At 41.2% G+C, this 5889-nt stretch overlaps 1 pseudogene; it reads right to left on the bottom strand.

Moving 5' to 3' along the window:
* Positions 1–396: 396 nt before the first annotated feature.
* On the bottom strand, positions 397–2670 carry LOC118623009 (annotated as a pseudogene).
* Positions 2671–5889: the final 3219 nt, after the last annotated feature.

Genomic DNA, 5889 nt, shown 5'->3' with positions numbered 1-5889 from the left:
GCAGGAACTAAAAGCAAAATAATCATGAAGTGTGTCAAGACAGAAAGAAACCATAAGCCAAAGAATAGAAAAATACAAACCTGAGAGGGTAAAAGCAATAAATCCTAGATGCATTGGTCCAATTTCCATAGTAAATCAGCTTTTGATTATTTTACACTCTATATACTTTCTCCTGTTATTAAAACAATAAATAACATCCAAGAAAAGAAGCAAACATATACCTTAAAAATCCAATTTTACCAAAAGGAAATAAAATCTTGTTACTTTAGAAATGCAGGCAACGATTTGGCCCTAATGAACATGCAATGTTTGCTGCTTGCGGCCTGTGAGTCACTTAGTTTTCAAAGAAGAATTTAGTTGTTTTCTAAGAGAAATTAGTGTTCCATTGATCCTTCCTCATTTTCCTACAAACAGACACATGTGGAAGTCAAAGGACAAGTTCAAGACTGAATTCACTTAGGCAAATCTGGACTCATATATTGGAGAGTCAGTTTCTGCACCCAAATCATTGGAACAACGGTCTACATCTCTTCCGGTTGATCTGAAGATTAAATGAGATAATTTTTTAAATGCTATCACACATTAAGCATTCAAAAGGATCAATAGTGGCAGTAGCCATAGGAAGGGTTGTGATATCAAAGTACATGAATCAGAACAAGAGAAAGTAACGGAACTAAGCATTTCATGGCATTAGGCGTGATAATCTCATTCATCACTCTCACAAATTGGACAGTGTTGCCAATGGTGTTCAAATAGTCTGTGCAGAAAGATCTCTGGCAACCCACCCTCATTAGGGATGGCCTTACTAACAGGACAGGAATACTGCAAGTCTGGTGACCGAAGGCTCTCTTTCTGTAAGAGTGATTGGCTGGTTCTGCCATCACTGGCTCCTTTAACTTCCAATTTTCTCAGCTTCCAATATTGCCCAGCACCTTTTTGATCGACATCCTTCTTCTCTCCCCTTAGAGATGGTAACTCCTTCCAAGTTGTTATTGTCTCCCAGACCCAAATGTCATTCTCTTTCTCCCTGTGATATGGGATGACGGATTAAAGAATTGATCTCCAAGTGTAACTTTCTAGAGGGCAAACCTTTTCTCTGTTGAAGGGGACATTATCAAGAACAGTAAAACAAGAGTGTCTGCAAAATACGATCACTTTTACTTTTCACATTCTTGCATTAGTGTGGCATGAACCTCCGTTCGAACCCAAATAATGATAAATCCAGGATTCAGCATGTCAGGTATACCTGGAAGACTAGGCAGGTCGACCTAGTAGAGCTTTATTTACATGACAGGTGGGAAGGCTTCTTGTAATATACTCACCTAGGGGAAAACACACTCGAAGTGCGTGTTTTGTGAAAGAACAGCAGAGTGGGTTGCAGAGGTGAGTCTGAGCACAAGCAGGTTTCTGTTACTCCTTCAGCACAAGGGCACCCAGGACTCAATTCTAGGAAGAGGAGCTGCAATAAAACAGTGACTAAAACCCGAAAGAGCCATTTATTACAATCCCATTAGGAACAAAAGCACTATTAGCCAATACCACTTTATCATTTCTGCAAGACTGTAGCTCGATTTGGAGTGTTAGAAGGAGGAACTCGTGAACTAAGAAAGGCACCTGGGCCACCCACTGGAGGGCCAGAGAGGCCTGCAGGCAGGGTCCTCGAGACAGATTCAGCAGAATTCATCACAACAAAGAGGAAGAGCCATCCAGAAAAAAATCAGAACAACCCTGAGATTTCCCCATAGATCAACCCCAAAGGAATCTCGAAAGTGTTTGGGGTAAAATTTAAGTTGTGTGGGATTTCCATGGGGGAGGCTAGGAAGTCAGTGAAACTGTTTTGTTTCTGCTATGGTAACCTTGTGTTTACCTCCAGGCTATTGTGAAATAGGTAAATACGTATAATATTAACATACTATTTCAGTTTTAAACTTTCAACTCAGCCTTTTAAAAAACATTTTCTGTCCTTCATTCAAAAACTGTCCTTTGGACAGAGTGAAGGAAATTTTTTAAAAAATTTAAACGCATTTCATTTTTTAGATAACCTACATGACATGTTTTGTTTTGTTTTTCTTACAAACAATGCCTCTGCTCCAAATAAATCAAGGTCAAAATAAATGAAGAGCTCAAGATACCATCAGTCCCGTGTGTCCTAGTCCTGGTGTGGGGATGACAAGCAGCAGCCAGATATGATGGCAGGTGATAGATCCTGTCTTGCCAGATTTGTGAACATTTTCCCATTTCTAAACCACCCTTAAAGACACGCAATGTGAGGTCACAGCATCCTCACGGCGGCCCCGCAGAGCAACCGTGGCATCTGGATTCATGTTCTCACCAACAGAGGACTGGCAGTGTTCCGCATTCGCAAGGATGGGCTTGATTTGTTCTGCAGTCCCCGTCATAAAAGGCTTTACTCTCTGTAGTCTCTGTTCCTCACGTTTCATGTAGTCTTGGATGTGCTCCTTGCAGGCTCCTTGTGTGAAGCTGGTTTCCTGCAAATGATGGCTCATGGCAATCACACCACTCACGACCATGCTCTCGTACCTTTGCCCTCTGGCCTTTCCACCAGCAAACCAGTCAGCAGTGTTACCCTGTGTCCTACTGATCATCTTCCCTCCGCCCCAGGCACAGCCCGTCTGCAATCTCCCAGATCGTGCAGATACTGGAGAACATCCCTGCCTGGCCTGAGGTCCCAGGAGCTGAGGGTGCTGGCGCCAGCAGGAAGGAGACGACAGGCGACAGGCGCTGGCTTAGCAGGAGCCCTGGAGGGGTTGGCTTGGGGGAGGGGAGGAGGAAGCAGGCGGAAAAGGACCAGGGATTTTCTAATCTGTTCTGTCAAGAAGGAACATCTTACAGTCCAACCAGCACACCACTTTGAAAGAGTGGAGCACCACCCCCCTCTTTCAAACGACCATTTCCACATCTAAGACCGCGCGGTGGTGAAGAACATGGACACTGGCAATAACATGAGTTCAAATGGCAGCTGAAACACAGCTTCGTGACCCCGAACACGTTCTCTAACTGCCTGTGTCACTCTGTTCCTGTTGGGAAAGCAAATAATTGTCACTGCCTCATGGTGGTGTTGTGAGGATTAAAGTGATTGATATGTTTAAAGTACTTAGGAAAATGCCAGGTGCCTACTTAAGCTTAGCTGAGTAAAAATTAGTTAATAAATGACTAAATATCTATTCATCCCACAAAGGTTTCTTGAGTGCACATATGAACATAATGAGCACTTTGTACTGGGGGTATGGACAAGAACAAAACACAAAATTACCTTCTTCAAGGAGTTACATTCTAAAAGCTCTCGAACCATAATCAACAGCTAAATACTCCAGGGAACATAATTAAATACTTTTAGACTATCAGGCATTTAGGGTTCATAGTTCATCATGTTACATTGAGTGCTAGTAATGATGAAAATATTGGCCTACATTTTGAATACATTTTAAAAAATATGTTTTTATTGATTTTTTTAGAGAGAGGGGAAGGGAGATAGAAATAGAAACATTGATTGGTTGCCTCCTGCACACCCCCTACTGGGGATCAAGCTCAAAACCCGGGCATGTGCCCTGACCAGGAACTGAACCAGGACCTCTCAGTCCATGGGGCAACACTCAGTCCACTGAGCCACACTGGCAGTCTTTAAATAACCTTTTAGAATAAACTTTTTAATCCTAGAGTTAAAATATTGGGTCAAAAGTTTTCAACATTATATTTTAAGGAATATATGCCTGTTTTATCAAAGTAATTTAATTACCATCTATAAAATTTAAATATATATACATGTACCTCCAGACACAGTTAAACAAGGTTTAGTGAAAACTGGTGATACCACATTGGAAATTGGACGACAGGACAGCTGCTAACAGTCCGACTCTGACTGTGTTGGTAACCAGTTTGAGCTTTGGAAATAAATAACCCCAGACCTGTGCTAAGATAATATAGTATATCCAGAAAACAGCTCTTCACAGCAAAATCTTTTTTTTGGGAGGGTGGATTTTATGCGGAAGTTATGAGCTTAATGTGATTAGAGAAAAATATGTGAATTTTCACCATTCAGACACACTTAAAATTTTTAAAAAATAATGTGTTTTGAAGCATGCATGGCCCATATTAAGATAATTTCCAGTGTCTTACTCAATGACCACCAACCCCTTGCTTACATTGTGGCATTGTGGCACCCATATAATCATGGATCTGAAAACTGATGGTATTAAATCATGTAGAAAGAGTCCCTGGGGCAATGATTTCCCACTTGAAGTAGGTTATGGCCTCATTTTCCTAAACTCTTTTTTAGACAATTTTGACAAATATATTTAAAAGTATATATAACCCGACCGATGTGGCTCAGTGGCTGAACATCGACCTATGCACCAAGAGGCCGCTGGTTTGATTCCCGATCAGGGCACATGCCCAGGTTGTGGGCCAAATCCCCAGTGGGGGCCAATCGATGTTCTCTCTCATCGATGTTTCTATCTTTCTCTCCTTCTCACTTCCTCTCTCTCTCAAATCAATAAAGGAAAAATAAAATAAAAGTGTATCTAATTAGTATCAAACATAAAAAATACTCATTTGAAGACTATTTCTATTTTCAACTCTGTGGTCTGAAAGCATCAGCCATCATTTTACCTGGTCGCCCTCACTGAAGAGCGAGAAAGCTCGCTCTCCAGAACTTACTGCTGCCTTCTGGGAGGACAATGGGCGCCACAGAACTCTGTGTTTCCTTTGTCAAGAACGCAGAGCTAAATTTAGGACTTAGCTGCAATAACAAACAAACCCTACAGCTGATATTTCTGTTTCCTCTTTCTGTTTAGTTAAAATTAGTTCTTTTGTTTTCTTGTACATTTTCCTGTTTACTGTGTATTTGAATATTCAAAGCAGTATCAAATCCATGTTGGAAGCAGTTGAGCTTGGAAGTCATGCATAAATATAGATCGTACAGCCAGTTAAAATTCTTCCCCCAAATCATCGCTCTCAGTCCCACCGTGCCACCTAATTCAACTAAACATGGCATTGCATAGAGTCTGAGAGCCATTGTATCATCAAGAATAGAAAGACTATAACCTGGCATCTGAGTCCAACGACACTGTAGGAAACCTTTGGGAAAGAATTAATCTCTGCAGCATATGGGTAGAAGGTGAATTCAAGAACTACTGTCCCCTGGCTGGGTAGCTCAGTGGGTTAGAGAGTCATCCCCATATGCCAGGGTTGCAGGTTTCCACGCTTGGTCAGGCGTAGTCTGCTGGTTAGCAACAAGGGCTTAGAAAGGAAGACCTAAGTCCTGGTTCTGTTTTACATACTTACTGGTCATGTGACCTTGTCCATGAGACATGTAGGTGCAAGCATTGAGTAAGCAGTCCTTTAAGCCGCATTTTAAAAAAATTGTTTTAATCCTCACCTGAAGATATGTTTATTTATTTTATTGAGGAAGGGAGAGAAAAAAACATCGATAAAAGAGAGAAACATCGAGCAGTTGCTCCTATATGTGCCTCAACCAGGGATCCAATCTGCAATCTAGGTATGTGCCCCAACCTGGAACTGAACTTGCAAATTTTCTGATGCAAAAATGATGATCCAACCAACTGAGCCACCTGGCCAGGGTCTTTTAGCCTCATTTTAAATCACCGTTATAATATGTATAACAATAACATTCAATTTGTAATGTTGTAGTGATGACTGAGATCCATAGAGTGCCTAACACTGTCAGCGTTCATGTGTTTTACTTTATTATAATTATATTTAATATTATGATTTGGCAATACATACAAAGCCTTCACATTGAACGTTAGCTTCTGATCCAGAAATTCTACTTTCAGGAATTCAGCCTGAGGAAATAATTCGAGGCACCCACAATGACTTCGCTGCCAGACCCTGCAGAATTCCAGTCAT

Source organism: Molossus molossus, unplaced genomic scaffold (assembly GCF_014108415.1).
Source record: "Molossus molossus isolate mMolMol1 unplaced genomic scaffold, mMolMol1.p scaffold_m16_p_9, whole genome shotgun sequence".
Classification (NCBI taxonomy): Eukaryota; Metazoa; Chordata; class Mammalia; order Chiroptera; family Molossidae; genus Molossus; species Molossus molossus.
Note: the sequence above shows the minus strand (reverse complement) of the source record. Positions and strands in the feature narration are given on the sequence as shown.